This window comes from Ursus americanus, chromosome 31 (genome assembly GCF_024610735.1).
Source record: "Ursus americanus isolate L20-20 chromosome 31, mUrsAme1.1.p, whole genome shotgun sequence".
NCBI classification, from domain to species: domain Eukaryota; kingdom Metazoa; phylum Chordata; class Mammalia; order Carnivora; family Ursidae; genus Ursus; species Ursus americanus.
The window spans coordinates 19,013,128-19,030,497 of NC_142157.1; the positions used below are offsets into that span (position 1 = coordinate 19,013,128).

General features: G+C 37.2%; 1 protein-coding gene across 1 annotated transcript in view; it reads right to left on the minus strand.

Annotated features, from left to right (window-relative positions):
• PLXDC2 (plexin domain containing 2) overlaps nucleotides 1–17,370 on the minus strand; it is a 432,662-nt gene that overhangs the window by 12,904 nt on the left and 402,388 nt on the right. The window lies entirely within an intron of this gene.

Genomic DNA, 17,370 nt, shown 5'->3' on the forward strand with positions numbered 1-17,370 from the left:
CAAAGTTAATTCTCCTTACTATAAGAACTGATTCTTAAAATTCAGTGGTTTGTGTACGACTCGCGAAATTTGTGAACATGGTTCTAATTTTATTTCAGTGGTAAAAATATTACATAATTAGCAACTTCAGTATTCTGTTAGTAAGTCAGAATTACTAAGTAATAATTTTCTGTCTAAAGTGAAAGACTGGAGGATTACTGGTCATGTTTATCATGTACTTTGTGAACTCATCGCAGAGGTACTCAAAATAGAAAGTAGAAAAATGTTGGGCAGCGAAGCTTCCTCTCTAACATGATACAAACTTATTTTCTGAATTAGCTGCATGAAGGAAAATTTCTCTTAATTTATTACTACTTGGGAAAAAAAAAGAAGCAATACCCCAACAAGACTTAAAATGACTAGAGACCTCACCATTTACACAATGGACATCACTTATATACATTTCTAGGAACATTAAATCACTGCACATACTGTTTTAGAAAATCCTTTCTTTTGCACTTAAGTACACACTGAAAAAATTTATGAACTATCTCTGTACGAAATTATTTTAAATGTCTGTAGAGCATTACTCATAACTAAATCATGATTTATCTAGTCAATTTGATCTGGAGTTTTTTTTTCCCAATTTTTTGACAACATAAATAATTTTACAGTGAATATCTTTGCTGATAACCTGATGGGAATATCTCTAGTCAGTTTCTTTTATAAACTCTCAATGGTGGAATTATTGGGCCAAAGGAAACACACAAATTATTTACTAAACACTTGAAATTTCTAGTATGGTTCTACATGCTGTGTTGAAGGACACACGACCAAGAAAGGTACAGAACGTGGTTTCCACAGGGAAGATAAAACCATTTCAAAAGAAAGGGATTTTCAAGGTAGGTTCAAAAGGTGAGAAAGTACACTGAGGAACTAGCATAGGTGTCAAACATTCTAAAGATGAACCAAGCAGAATACATATAATCTTGCTACAAAATTACTCAACACCAGCATTGTATTTGTGCAAAAGTAAAAAAATTGTAATTACTTCTGTGGATTTTGACTAGATTAAAAGAAAGGGCATTTCCTGCCCCCCCCCATAATAATACCTTAAAATTTATAACAAAAATCTAACAGATGTCATGTACTGGGGTCTTAGGAATTTGATGTGATTTTATGTTTTTTGACAAGTCCTTGATACCTCAATCTTACCCCTAAAAATGCTGAACAAAGGGTAATCACTTTACCAAAATTCTGCTTCCTTTCTAAAATGCTTTCACATATCACAAATCAACTAATGATCTTAAATAAATCACTTTGCGTCCTCATGTGGAAATTAATATCTGAGGGTTTGTCCTCTTCAAATCATAGGATCCTTATGCCTGCTTGCCTAACAGACTTTACCACTGGGAAATGACAATGACTGGAAAAACTTTTCTGTGTCATGGTTCTTCTATCATTGTCCCTCTTGTCTCCCTCTGCTAACTTTAGGATTTCTGGATTTACAGGAAATTTATATAAATTAGTGCTAACTGAAATTGCTTTCTATGTCAGGCTGCAGTTCAGAGATCTCCTTATGAATGAAAAAGATGGAGCATTTCTATGACTGTAATGGAACAAGTGAAGATTTAGCTCTTACAGAAAAATCTTGAGTGTTGGTGGTAGAGTACAAGGCATCTATCCAGAAGACGTCTAGAAACTTGGGCATGATGCCTGGCTCTGCCGTGAAGTGTGATGGGTCACAACCTGGACTTATATATCTTTCTCGAGGCTTAGATATGTCCAAATCTGTGTTCTTTTTATAATGGCTAATTCACATTGTTAGAGAAACTGATAGGGGCCACGGGGTCACTTGCTAACAGAGCAGGATGTATGCTGAAAATTGAAAAATTCAAACCAGACTGTAATGTTAATTCATTACAGAGATTCAGGATGTAATGCCTTAAAACATTGCTGGGTGTAATGCGTGGGTGATCTCTAATTTCATTTCTGAGAATTATTTTTGTGATTAATCACATTCAGAAGTACATGTTCACATTGATATGTCGGCACTGGGGTGGGCTGTGCAAACAGGTATTTTCCCTAATTACTCCTTCAGAACTATTAATTGAACAGTCATCCAGATCTGTCTCAGTGGTCTGTGGCAAGATAATTAGCTGAAATATCCACAAACAAAGCTGCAGGGTACCCTCTGTTAGCAATGTACACAAAACCACAGCTGGAGATTTCTCTGCAAGCTTGCAGAGCAGAGCAGACAGATTTTGCTTGTGGGTGAGATGAACCCTTGAAAGGAAGTTACTAGGTGGGAGCATTCAAGGAAAGGGGCGAATTTAGAAATCCAAAGCCCCCCCCCCAAAGACACCAGTGGTGCATGATGGCACGCGACAAGCAGTTGTTCCAAAATTTCTGGTGTTTTGAGCTGCTTCCTTCAGTGAATGGTGGGGAAGAGGGAAGAGGCTGGGATTATGAGGCTTGGACAGCATCACGGACCTGTCACTTTCCAGCACAGGACTTAGATGAAGTCATGTGTTTTCCTTGTTTTTCAGTTTCCCCATTTGGAAAATAGAATGATCTAGATTATCATTTTTCAAACTTTTTTTTTCTTTTTTAATTAAAAAAAAAGTTTAAGTCACTGACCCTTTGTTCTAATGAAATATTACCTGGAACCCCAACAAGATCCCAGAGAGTAGGTTTTCTCCATTGTGAAGGAGAGACCCCGGCTTACACACTCTCCCTGAGTCCTGAGGCAGCCCATGGATCCCACCCTACCTCAGGGCATGTTGTGGCAGCTGTAGAATGAAGTCTGCATTTCTCACACTGAGCTGTGCATATGAATCAGATTCTTATTCAGTAGGTCTGGGGGGGTGCTGGGACTCTGCATTTCCAACAGGGTCCTAGGTGATGTTGATGCTGCTGGTCCACACAGCACACTTTTTAAAAAACTATTTAATTAGCCAACATATAGTGCATCATTAGTTTCAGATGTAGAGATCAGTAATTCATCAGTCATGTACAACACCCAGTGCTCCTCACTTCACATGATCTCCTTAATGCCCATCACCCAGCTACCCCATCCCCCCCCCACCTCCCCTCCAACAACCCTCAGTTTGTTTCCTATAGTCAAGAGTCTCTCATGGTTTGTCCCCCTCTCTGATTTCTTCCCATTCAGTTTTCCCTCCCTTCCCCTATGATCCTCGATGCTGTTTCTTATATTCCACATATGAGTGAAACCATATAATTGTCTTTCTCTGACTGATTTATTTCACTCAGCATAATACCTTCCAGTTCCATCCAAGTCGATGCAAATGGCAAGAATTCATCCTTTCTGATGGCTGAGTAATATTCCATTGTATATGTTAACTGCATCTTCTTTATCCATTCATCTGGCGACGGACTTCTGGGCTCTTTCCATAGTTTGGCTATTGTGGACATTGCTGCTATGAACATTGGGGTGCAGGTGTCTTTTCAGATCATTACATTTGTATCTTTGGGGTAAATACCTAGTAGTGCAATTGCTGGGTCATAGGGTAGCTCTATTTTTAACTTCTTGAGGAACCTCCATACTGTTTTCCAGAGTGGCTGCACCAGCTTGCATTCCCACCAACAGTGTAGGAGGGTTCCCCTTTCTCTGCATCCTCGCCAACATCTGTTTTTTCCTGACTTGTTAATTTTAGCCATTCTGACTGCTGTGAGGTGGTATCTTATCACACAGCATACTTTGAATAGAAAGGGTAATGATTCTCTACACTGTCTTCAAATAGGAGCGTTCTTTAAAAGTGGGTGGTAGAAAAAATATTCATCTTTGACCTTCCCTTTGTCTCCAGCGGACCTTTGTGGGAACTGAACATGTGTTCAAACAACTGGGTCAACCTTTCCATATTTAGCTTTGATAAAACTGAACTACCCAGGGGGAAGGATTTTTTTTTCCTTTTTCATTACTTCTAAATACAAATTATTCTCTATTCCCTTTATTTTGTGTTGAATATTATTTCAACACAAGTTATGTTAAGTTATAAATATCTGGGTTGCCAGATTTGGCAAATAAACACACAAAACACCAGTTAAATTTGAATTTTAGATACACAGTGAATAATTTCTCAAAACTATACTTCATTGACATACACTAAAAAAATTACTCATTTATTATTTGAAATTAATATTTATCTAAGTGTCCTGTGTTTTATTTGGCAACCCTGTTCATAGGCAAAACACAATGGCTTTGGGCCCTGGCCAGCCAAACTTGAACCGAACTTTAATCTGATTAAAATAAACTACTCCTATTTGTGGTTGTGCCTCCTTGCTTTGTGAATTGTAGGCCACTTTTTCCTTAAAAAGAGTAACTCATATTAATTGGTCTGTCTTCTGGCGTGGTCAAGAATTCCAAGCAATAACTCTTGTGTGAGGCAAAGCCTGGGTGTTCTTTTAGATATTTTTTACTCATCTTATTGTAATTGCTTTTCTCATGTGGAAGCTGTTTATCGTTCTGCAGTTGCCTCTTCTCCAGCCTACAACTGCTCTTTGACACAGGTATACTGCGTTCATTCTAGAACTGTCCTATGGATGATCCTGAAAAATCGGTTAATAGCATCATAGTTGGTACATGTCCAGGATGAAAGTGATCTAATGCACGTAGAGAACTGCTATACGCTGGGATTAGCAAAATCGTCATATTTTTCATGTGATTTTCCTAAAGCTAAAGGATTCTTAAAATGAATAGGAAGTGACATCTGCTTCCTCTTGAAGACAACATTACTTTTGGTAATAGTCATGCAATGAAATGAATAATAATAATGACCAAAAAAGAAATGCAGACAGTGAAAAATCTTCCTGTTTTAAACCCCATAGTTATAATCTTACCAGCAAAAAAACATTACAAATGAAAAATAACATAAATATTACCATAAAAAGGGGAAAGTAGAATGACTCAATGTATTTCTTTGAACTGCACTTAAATTTACTTCGTTTAAAAATAGTCATGGTTTTTACAACACTTATCATCAATTAATTTTTTTTTCAAGTTTTTATTTAAAGTCTAGTTAGTTAACATAACTAAATATTGGTTTCAGGAGAATTCAGTGATTCATCACTTATATACAACACCCAGTGCTGATCCCAACAAGTGCCCTCTTTAATCCCCATCACCTGTCTAGCCCATCCCCCACCCACCTCCCTCCATCACCCCTCAGTTTTTTTCTCTATCATTAGGCGTCTCTTATGGTTTGCCTCCCTTTCTCTTTTTTTAACCCCTTTCCCCTAAATTCATCTGTATTGTTTCTTAAATCCCACATATGAGTGAAATCATGTGGTATTTGTCTTTCTCTGACTTGTTTCGCTTAGCATAATATACTCTAGCTCCATTCATGTTGTTGCAAATGGCAAGATTTCATTCTTTCTGATGGCTGAGTACTATTCCATTGTGGACATTTGGGATCTTTCCATAATTTGGCTATCTTTTTGAAAAAAGACACATGAAGGAATCCTGCTAAATGAGCCAACTCTGCCACGTTCGGAGGGTGATTTGGACTTTGCAATGACAGAGGTGAAGTAACTCAAGTTCTGTTTCGTCATCTTCACAATCGCGATGCTGTCCTTCTTTACTTAGAATCTACTATTTTATTTATCTTTTTGGGTGTTTTTATTTATTTTTCTTTTTTAAAGTTTTTATTTGAATGAGAATCTACTGTTTTAACAGAGACATACATAGTACTATATGGGCTGGAGACTCACTCAGCGTGAACAAGTGTAAAGGACTCCAGATTGTTAGGAATTGATTCCCTAAATGAATGCACGCAGCTGAGTGTGTGGTCAGGGGCCAGGTGTGTAACTGGGAATTCTTGAATTAACTTCCCTGTAGGGGACAATGTTTACTAAAGGACGAGTAATACAACTGTACTAAGTGGAAGTATACATATTATGTTAGCACAACTCAACAGTGACTGAATCAACTTGTTAGAGCTTAGAGCAAAAGTTTTGGACACAATTTAGAATTTCAGGCACATAGAGATAACACAAAGCTGACTGTATTTGAGATGGGTTTATTATAATTATACCATTCTCTATAGACATGTACCCCCATATTACCGGCACCCGAGGCAGGTTGCTCTTAATGCCCTTCCCTTGGTTGCCTTGCCGTGCACAAGGGGACTCACAGTACGTATTCGCACTGAATGGCATAAGTCTTATTCTATAGTTTATGCCCCACGATGGGCACAAGCACCCAGATGCTTGAGTAACAAACTTTTTTCTTGACTTCCTTTCTTCCTTTTTTGACTTCAGCTCATCATTGGCCATTTTGTTGCCCCAAATGAGAATGACGGGTGATAGTGACGATTGGTTAATTCATGTAGATATAAAAGCATTCAGTCAGCCAATAAAATTACCATTTAAGCACCTATATTTAAAACACAGCACTGAATTCAAGACACTTACAGCATATTTAAGAAAAATAAGATATTTGCATAAAAAGCTTGAATAGGAGCTAACCAATAGTACAGGCTAAAAATGAACAGACAATAGGTTTGAAATGAAGTATGTGCTGCATGTATTTGACAATGACGTCCAGGAGTTTTGAGGAAAGAGGCCTTCATTTGAATTTGAGTCGTCACAGATGCTTTTGTGGGCACACTGAACATAAAGACAGAGAGCAGTGGGGCGCCTTGGTAGCTTAGTCTGTTAAGCATCCCACTCTTGGTTTTGGCTCAGGTCATGATCTCAGGGTTGTGGGATTGGGCCCTGTGTTGGGCTTCTTGCTGGGTGTGGAGCCTGCTTGATTCTCTCTCTCCCTTTCCCTCTGCCCCTCCCCACCCCAGGTCAAGCTCGCACATGCACTCACCTTCTCTCCCTCTTAAAAAAAGAGAGAGAGAGAGAGAGAGAGAGAGAGCAGAATAAACCACTGGCTTGTGTACTCTTTCTCCCCTCTACTTTACCCCTCTAGCAACTTTAATGACTTCAACATTCTCTTCTTCAGGGGGCCTCCTGAATCATTTTGAAAATACCCACTTCTAAGTCTTCTATATTGCTCATTTACTCATCTTGAAATAGTCACCTCCACAGCCTGGCCTCTCAATCCTTTAGATTGTGGGTCCCTGCCTTCCATTAGTGTCACCCAGGCTAGACCCAACTTCTGCCAGCCTGAATTCCGTGGCGGCCTGTCAGTCACCTCCCTGTCTGTTCCCTCCTCGGACGATCAATCCTGGGTAAATTCTGCCATCTTCATCAGAAATCCTCATCTTCCGTATTTTCCTATTCCAGACCCTAAGCAGTCCCAGCTACTACAGAAGAAAGTCACGCATTCAGCTTAACCCAGCTGCAAAGAATCACACGCTTTCAATTGGGAAGTCAGTGATTACTTCTCTTCTTGTTAAATCTTCAGGATACACTCAAACTCCAGCCAACCCCACGCCGCCCTCTGTCAGTCTTGTGTATCATCACCCATTTCCCCGGGAGGGCTAAGCCTTTAGGAAGATGCTAATCCTTTCGCCTTTCTCTTCATTAATGCCTTTAGAGCTACTCATCCTTCCTTCTTATCTGAAATAAAAAGACGTTCTTCCTCTGCTGCATAATTGCCTCTCCTACTCAATTCTGTCTGTGCTATGAAGTTACTTCATTCCCCCCACCTCCTCCAGCACCTTAAAACACTCCTTTCATTGTTTCTTTGCCTTATGCCTACACTTCACTCAAAAAGCCCTTTATCTGATGTTTCTTTGTAACCGCAGTACTGCCTCTCTTGAATGTCTGACTGGATCCACTGCCTTCCCATTACAAAACCATATTTCACATCCCCCAGTCTGGTGCCTGCTCTCTTCCCTGGATCTGCATCGTCTCATGTTACAAATGACCTGATTGCCAAGTTAGTACCTCCCCCCCTTATTCTGTGACTTCTCTAAAGCACTTTAAACTGCTGCCTCCCTTTCATTTTTGACCCTCTTCCTTTTCTGGGCTTTTCATGATGGTGCATTCTCTTTCATCTTGTGTACTTTTTCCCCCTCTTAAACTTGTCTCCTTTCCTGGCTTATAAACAAAAACTGTTAACATGTCCTAAGGTTTAGCCAGGAACACTATAATCTCTCTCTTCCCCACAGCATTCTTCTTTATTCTCCTGGGTTTCAATTTCTACTACAGTAACTTCCATTTTTTTCCTCACCTGACTGCTTTATCTCAATCCAGTGTTTTTCTTCAGTTGCTTTTTCTGAGAGGGCCAACTGTGATTTGACCATCAGCTCAAAGCAAACATGCTTCAAGTTCATCCCTTCATTTTCCTTCCTAAGCTAATTTTATCTTCTGACATTTCTAATTCTGTCCCTAAAAAATGTAATTTCTCAGTTGCTCAGATTTTGTACTGTGGGGTTATCTGTAATCCTTTCTTCTTCATCCCACATTCAATGCAAAGAATTAGGATACCCTCCCCCCCTTCACCACTAATCAGCGGTAGGAGTTTTGGCAATTGCTTAATTTGCTGGAATCTCAGTTACCTTATCTGTAAAACAGGGATATAAAAATGCCGCCCATTTGTCGACCTCATTGGGAAATAGGGAGAAACAAAGATCATTGCTTGAAAACACTTTCTGACACAAAGCTTTATGCAAATGAAAATTGCAAAATTCTACCTTCTTCCTTCTGTGGTCCTTCTTCTCTTGAAGGCCCATTCCATCCCACCCACCAGTACCCTAATTCTGCTCCCAGCTATCACCTGCACATGGACAGCTGACACAGCCTTGAACTCTCCTGAGGGCTCTTCTACTCTTCTAGTTTTCTCTAGCCCCATTTTCAACTTTTACTTCTTCTTCTATTTTTTTTTTTAAGAGACAGGGAGATTGAGAGAGAGAGAGAGTGGGGAGGGGCAAAAGGGGAGGCAGAGAGAGAATCTTCAGGCTCAATGCCCAGCACAGAGCCTGATGCGGGGCTTGATCTCATGAGTCTGAGATCATGACCTGAGCCAAAATCAAGATTTGGGGGCTTAACTGAGCCACCCAGGTGTCCCCAGCTTTTAATTCTTTGTTATGTAACCAATTCTCATTGCTTATAGAATGAGGTCCAGATTCCATAGTTCTTTAAAGCCTGTCACATCTAATCTGCATCTACATTAAAGCCATTCCCATACCAATCCAGAGATACCAATATAGAGTCAAGTGAGTCCATTCTTCTTGCCCTTTCTTGATTTAATGCTTCTAAAAAATCGTAACATACCTACCTCTCTTCTATATGAAATGCCATCTTCTCTTTGCTTAGGTCCAACATAGCATTTTTTTTTTTTTTTTTTTTTTAGCCTTCTGCTCAAATTCCACCTCTTTGCTAAAATTGCCCCCAATTAATCTCCCCCTTTTTCGTATGGATTTTGTAGTACTTGGTTGCATGCTTTTTTCAGCATAGAGCATAACTTCGATGTTCTTTTTATTATTATTGAATTCATTCATATGTGGCTATTTGGCCTTCAAAGTTTTTATGTTCTTTAGCTCTACATATATAAAGCAGGGAATAGGAGTATACACAGGGTGACCATATGATGTGTTTACTGTCCAAATCAGGACACTTTTGGGAATGAATGGAGTACTATTAACAATCATATCAGATAATAGACATAAACTGGGACAGTCCAACACAGACTGGGATGGATGTTTACCCTAGTTACACCCCTCTGTGATATTAAGAGTATCTACCAGATTGCACTGCACAAATAGGAACTTTAGTTTTGATTGACTTGCCATGCCACAAGCAGAGAAGATTCCAGTCTTCTTAGCATTAGTCTTAGTTTATAATACATTGATGCTGCATTTGACAGTATCTCTTGATTTTTTGAACCACATTGCTACAAGTGGTTGGTTTCTACTAAAATAGAGTAATAATTTGCTGTTAGCTAGGCACTTTACTCTGAGGAAAGCAAGTTGCAGCGAGTGTGAAAACGGGCCAGTTCACTGCTGCACAGTGAGTTGGTTAAAAGACAAGACAGTGCTGCTTTGGTCATAAATGTTCTAATAAAAGTGGAATGTGAGTTAGTGCTGCCCTGTACAACAATGAGCCTGGCCACGTTCCTCAAGAGGTTGTTCTCATAAAGTGACTTGTATCTGGGGCATCACTGTGTTTGTGAGTGAACTCAAAGGAAAGCTAGTAAATTAAGTTCTAATTAACCATGACTTTAGGAAAAGTAAATAGTGAGCTATTTTCTGCCCTAAAGGGGTGTGTGATTTAATCCACGTTTATTCACAAGATTAGGCAACCATCCAATAGAATGATTTATACCATCAAATCCAAGAGTGGGTGCTATTCGTTTGACGTTTTAGAGTAATGCTTATCAATCAAACCAGGGCCAACGTAGAACCATAATATTTGGCTGGTATTTCACGACATGTGCCTAATTTGTGTATGTTTAAATGAAATTAAAAGTTTTAGAAAAAATTTAAAAGGCAGATAGCCTACTTTTTACCTATTTAAGGTACCACATTGAAAAATGGATATCCATAATGAGGCATCTTTTTAAAATTTGAGATGCTTGACCTATTTACATTGGAATTTTGGATACATACTATCTCTTGTCAAACCAATTCAGAAATTGAAGTTAAAAAATACGATCCTGAGAAGGGGAACAACAGAACATCGTACAGCAGAAAAATAAAAGTTAAGGACTGTGTACTGTAGAAGATGGATTATAAAGGTATTACAGATGGCTTTCAATGATGTTTACAAACAACGTTATAACTGACTAATACCAGTGTTTCATCCTTTACTTAATGCCTCCAGCAATGTTCTTTACTGCCCTTTACAAAGATTCAAGTAATTTCCACACAAATTTGGTTGAAAGAGCAAGATACTCATCCTATGATAAATACTGGTAACCATTCTAATGCAATTACGTGAGTCGGGTTATAGTCCTGGAAGTAACTCTAATCTTTACAGTATTTTAAAAATAAAAAAAGAAATAAAAATGTAAGATATCGGAGATATACAAATTAGAACCTACAGAAATGACTTTTTATTGCACAACTGATGATATTATAGCCAAGGGTTGATAACATGGTTTGTGAATTATTTAGGACACTTGTTCTTTTTCCATTCCTCTTATTTGGGTAACTCACCAACATTTGCATATGAAAAGAGGGCAGGTATGGGAAATAAATGAGCCCCTCTACAAATACAAAAAAGTAGGGATCAGAAATAAATGGTATTTATACAACTTTTGGTTGAAACTGATGACTATTAAATTTTCTCTCCTTTTTTTATTTTTAAAATTTCAGTATAATTAATGTACAGTGACTAATGACTACTTTTTAAAATAGTGCTTATATAATACAATGCTGATGAAAGATGTCTGGGAGTCACCAAATATGGTTTCAATTCCTGGTTGGGTTAGGGGTGGAAGGGTTGAGAGCTGACCAAAATTCACAAAGCTACTAAGTTAAAAGCTGGAACTAATACAAGGTCTGCCCCCTTTGTACTGTACTCTTGCTACTTCACCTTACTGGTACCTGGTTCCATTCCATAAACGACGAGGCCTTAAGCAAATCACTTCCCATCTCTTGCTATCCATGCCCTCATGTGTAAAATGAGAAAGTGGACTAACATGGGTTTTCTACTTAGTATGAGCCTACGGCTTCCAGTCTGCCTTAACCGCTGGTAAATATGTGCCAATACTTTTTAAAAAGGGCAATTTTTTTTTTATCAACAATGTTACTTTACACATTTAAAACATAATGTGAATGACAACTAAAATATTCCAATAAGATCTGCATTAAAAATGTCTGAATTTGTTGAATCTTATAACATCAAAGTTGCGATTTAAAGATCTATTCATATTTTGAAAGCTGAGAAATGTGTTTTCCAGGAAAATGGAGTTTAATTTCTCTTTAGGTGAGACGTATGATGCAAAGAGTTGTGAACTTGACTTTCGTGCATTTGATTTTTCCTTAAGTTTTCTTCTACCTTCAACTTTCTGTCATTATACGATTCTGCTTACTGAAGTTCCACTTGGATTATTTTAGATGAGACTATTTATTCAGCAAATATTTACTAGGATTGTGCTTCTCCTTGGGGACAAAAACAATAAATAAGACAGATATGCTGTCCCCTGGAGCTCCCACATCGTTATTAAAGTTCACCAAGAAGTAAAATAAAACAATACAATGAGAAAAGCCTGATTTTTGTCTTAGAGTCAGTCCTTTGAAAGAACTGATCAGTCAGTTCTACTTATTAACCAGCGGTAATAGAAAAGAACTTTAAATCTCAATCTCTGGTTACTTATCTGTTCCACTGAAACACCAGAAATCATTTCATTTGAAAAACAGAAATACACTGGGGTGCCTGAGTGGCTCAACCGGTTAAGCATCCTCGACTCTTGATTTCAGCTCAGGTCATAATCTTAGGGTCATGAGATTGAGCCCTGAGATGGGCAGTCATCTGGGGAAAGTCAATAGATGTGTTCTGAGTGGTGCCAGAAGGCTGAAATGAGTTTACCAACTCTTGTTTGATATCTCTGTTGTCATTTTACTCATCTAAAGTTCTCTAATTTTCTCAGGAAAGGCTCATGAAAACAATATTGCCAGAGTGCTTATATGTTGGTAATAGTTTATGGTGCCCTTTATACTTGAAGGTTGATTTTATTGAATATAAAGCCTTGGTCTATACAGTCTTTGCTTTTTTATCCCATTTTCCTCTGGCACAAAAAGTTGATAACGATCTAATTAATACTCCTTTATAAATTAAGTGTTCCATTTGTCTAAGGGCACAAAAGATTTTCTTTCTTTTTAAAAAAACATTCACTGATTTTATGGGAATAAATCTTAATAGTGGTTGTTTTTGGTCAGTCATCTCAGGTACCTAGTGAGTTCTTTCAACACTTAGATTTTTTTAAGATTCAAGAAATTTGTAAAAAAATTACAGTTTGTGGTATTGATTGATCGATTGCTTTGGTTTTCTTCCTTAGGGATTCCTATTATCTGCATGTTGGATCTTCTTTGCAAATCTTCAATATTTGTCATTATCTCTTGTGAGAGAAGATCCAAAATGAAGTGAAGCATTGATAAGAGAGTCACTCATCGAGTTGAAAAGACATTGAGGAAATAGGGCCTAGGAACACCTCCTGTTTTCAATTCCTCGAACATCATGAACTTTTGACTTTTGTCAATTGCAAACTGACCACCTCCTGGAACACAACCTTCTACTTTGGACTGAAATAGAGATAATGTAACACTTAGCTAAGTAGCCAATCGTGTATTAGATAATCAGTTTAAACTCTGCCAGCACCAATCATAATTCTTTCAAAACAAGTTATGTAACCTTGCAGCTTTTGCTTTTATAAGCCTGCACTGTTCGCAATTCAATTCAGAGAACACTTTTGATTTAGGTCAATTCTGTCTCCTGGATTGCAACCCCTAAGACCCCAAACAATTGCTTTTTGATGCTTTACAGACTTTTTGTCTCCATTGACACTCTCAAATTCTTTTTATCTCCTTCTTTAATTCTTTTCAACTGAAAAAGATTTCTCCTTTTTAACCTTTTCTCTTAAGTCATTAAGAATTGTGTTTGTTTGCTCTTGTTATTCTAGTGTTTTCCCCTCACTTCCAAAATGATTTTTTGATGTTCACCATTGTTTTTCTAAGTTTCTTTAATACCAATTTGGGTTGTTCTTTCCTGTTTTGCATCATTTTCTTAATGCTTTCTACCTAGTTTTGAAAATAGTACTTTAGAATTTTTATTAGATTTCTAAAGCATGTCTTTCTGATGTGCTTTCATTGTCTGTAGGAATATTATCCTGCTCTTTATTCTCTTTAAATTATAGTACCTTTGCATTGGATTTCTACCTACAAAATCTGCTTTTGCTCATTTTTATGTTAATTTAGTTTCCCTAAACTTTTAGAAAGAGGGTCAGTTCAAGTAACATTGACAGTTTTCCTCTTCTGCTTCTCTTCAAAGGTGTTAAAAACATATGATGGTTTGCTTTCTGAAATTTACTGACCGTTTCCTCCTCCAACCTTTATATGAACCTCTTTATTATTTTTTTAAAAATTTCTGTTGTCCCTATCCTACTCCATTTTGATTCCACTCCCAGAGTTTTCTCCTAGTGTGGGCGCGATCATGGAAGATGACCGTGGCAAGTCAGTGTTGAGAGTTCCTTGGAGTCTACCACTCTAGCTCCTTCAGAAACTCTTACACACGTCCTTTGCACTCACCTGCAGCTAGAGTTGGCCCAGGCCCTTCCTGTTTCCTGCTACTGTCCTTACATTCACCTGCTGTATTTTCCAGTCAATGGCTAATGGCTATGTTTCCAGGTGTGCTGGGCAGCTTGTTTTCTCATCTTTTGCTTTCTCTCACATAGATACTGACAACATTCAGATCTGTGGATATTGGTGGTTTGTTACTATCTGTTGTAAATGTTGTCCACAGTTTTTTGGTTTTGATATCCAGTTTGTTCTGTTTTTATCTGGATATTTTGAAAGATAAAAAATTTATGCTGCTACCACCATTACAATTTCCTAGAAACTTCCATTAGTACTATCTTTTGATATCTAAAGGACTCTTTTTGCATTTACTGTTAAATTGCATCATTTATTACTCAGAATCTGTCACCAAATTGATTTGAGTGAAAATGTAACTGGGAATAATTTAGTATTATACCTACTTTTCATTGAAAAAGAAAAAAAAACATAAGCAATTGTTCTCTGGGTTGAGATGAATAAATGAATGAATATACAAATATTGTAGGTTCACAAAGGCAGCAAGGCAAGGCAGAGATTTATCTGTCTCTTTATTACTTGGAGATCAATAGGAGATAGTGATCTATTTCCTTAAGTAGAGGTACATGGAGGAGAGCTAACTAAGTAGTCTCTTAGTCTCCTCCCAGCTTCTCCTGATCCAGAGTATGGATTTACACTCTGTTCCATGTCAGGGAAACAAATTTGCACCTGTCTGGACCTTGACTCAACTTCATTATTTATGGAAACACGGGAGTTTCAACTTGAAGTCTGCGTTTGCTCTAGCTAAGAGAATGGGTGAGAAGAAAAAAGCACGTTGTCCATCAGCAGTGATTATAATATAAAGATACAAATGATCACAGATTTAAATAAAATAGGAATGTGGAAAAACGCCAACTTAAATTTCAGAAGTTCTTCTGAATGTGAATATTGAAAAACTCCCTCCGGCTGCTTGGCAGAATGTGAGAGGGAAGGAAAGGAACAACAGAAGTGATTTTGAGTGGCCAGGGAGCTTACACGTTATACCCAAAGCTCTCAGAATAATCTCAGTCTGTAGAGAAAGTTAGAAAAAGATGGAGATAGAAAGAAAAAACACAAAAGCATTTATTTATAAGTGGAAAGTGTCAAGTATGCTTTGCTTCTCCTACCTATTTAAAGAAAGCATACATATTTAACTGTCAACTTCTCCTCTTGGTAAAAATTTAAGAAATGTGTTCGTGAAGAGGACTATCAGAGAAAGCAAAGAATAGCACCTTGGATCTCTGGCTCTTTGTTACTTTCTTCTGTTTCAAGTAACCCTTTATTGGGAAAGATCAGTTTAAGGCACTTTACAAAAGTTGTTACTTTTCTCACAAATTCCTTTGTCTTTATGCAGACTTTTAAGTTAAAGACAAACCTATGACTTGCTTGTCCTGTAATGTCATGAACATGAAATCTAAGGCATCACTCAATACTATGAACTCCCTTGAAAGATGAAACGTTGGTGGGTTCCTCCCACAAGTATTACCTCATAAAGAATTACATTCTCTGAATTGAAGAACTATGGTCTTCCTTGTTGTGTGGGTATGTACTTTACTTTTTCACGTTGGGTTACTCAAAAAATGAGATGTCTTCAAAAACTGTTAAGTATGCACCATCATACCTTTTAGTTTACTTTGCTTGCTGAAATGTATGCAATTTTAGGTGGGGATAGGAAGCCAGAACATCCCAGACTTATAGGGACAGAATGAACTTTAAATTCATTCTAGCTCAACCACTTACACAATGCTTAGATCCCCTCTACTAAGTCCTCAACAAAGAAGGGCCTTCTTAAATGCTTAAATATATGTGGTGATGAAAGGCTCATCACTCAGGAGCCTCGGAGTACCTTTTCTGAGTACCTGCGACTATTTGAAGGTGTTTATATTGAGTCCATACTTTTATCTTCATAGCTTCTCCCTGACTATCCCCATATCCATCCTCCAGAACCATTCAGAACAAACCAGATATGTTATTCACAGGATAGCCCATTAACACTGGTGGGAAGCTAGAATGCTTCTTTATCTACACTTTCTCTGCTAGAACTTTTCTGTCCTTCATCCATTCTTGGCATGAATTTCAAGTCCTTAATATTCTGCATCCACCTTCTCCAAACAATTTTAGGTTGACCACGTTCCTCTACGACTGTAAGGTACAGAAGGAAGCCTGCCATGTCTGGTGAGATGCCAGCCTGCTTGTCACACAACACGCCTTTTTAAATTGACAGCCTCCTACCATAGATGATGAATTTTGAGATTACTTTTCATTAAAATTCAGTGTTCTTTACTTAACCTAATGCTACATCAAATACTCTCCATATTAAACTTGTACATATTCAAGATTCAAGTTTAATTACAAACTAATGAATCACAGATATTTCAAGGTCAACAGCAAGGAAAGTTTGAAAAACAAGGAGAAAATGATATGTGACTTAAATTCATACATAAAACAAAAAAAAAATCTGATACACAATTAGAAGATTAGCCCTAACTAAAACCCTAGTACTCTGTGTTGCACGGAGATTTGAATAATTATCACAAATTTATTTTCTTTATAGAAGAAAAAGTTTCTCTTTTTAATAAAACAAATATCATTTCTCTTTCAAAGTTTGTGCCAAGGATGATACTTGGCACAGAGTCAGTGTTCATTAAAAAAATGTCTTTTTTTTTAACAGATGAATGGCTTTTTCATTAAAATATAACTATTGTAATTAACTGAAAGTAGAGAAGGTAGAAATAGAACTAATAATTCTGACTCTATATTTCCTTATTATGGGATGTAAGGAAAGTTGTTTTAATTTTGAATTAAAAATTATTTTGTTTCTATTAAGAAAGTTTATTAGAGTTACCACCTCAAGAAAACAGAGCAAAATAATCTAACCCATTTGCAAATTACAACTACCTTTGGCTAGTCACTTCTAATAGAATAACAAAGAACATAGTTATTTTTATTATTTAAAATAAATACATTTCTTTATATTTGTCTTCCCTAGATTCTAGATATTTTTAATGTCCTAACTCAAATTTAAAATTTTAATTTTCTTACAATCACAGATCATTCTTGTATTATTTATATATCAAAGCATGTCATAATAATCAACTTGTGTAGTTTAATTTTGTATTTTAGTCAGAAAAAATTATACTATGTGGAATTGGTGGGAAAAATCTTATAATTGAAGAAATTCATTATT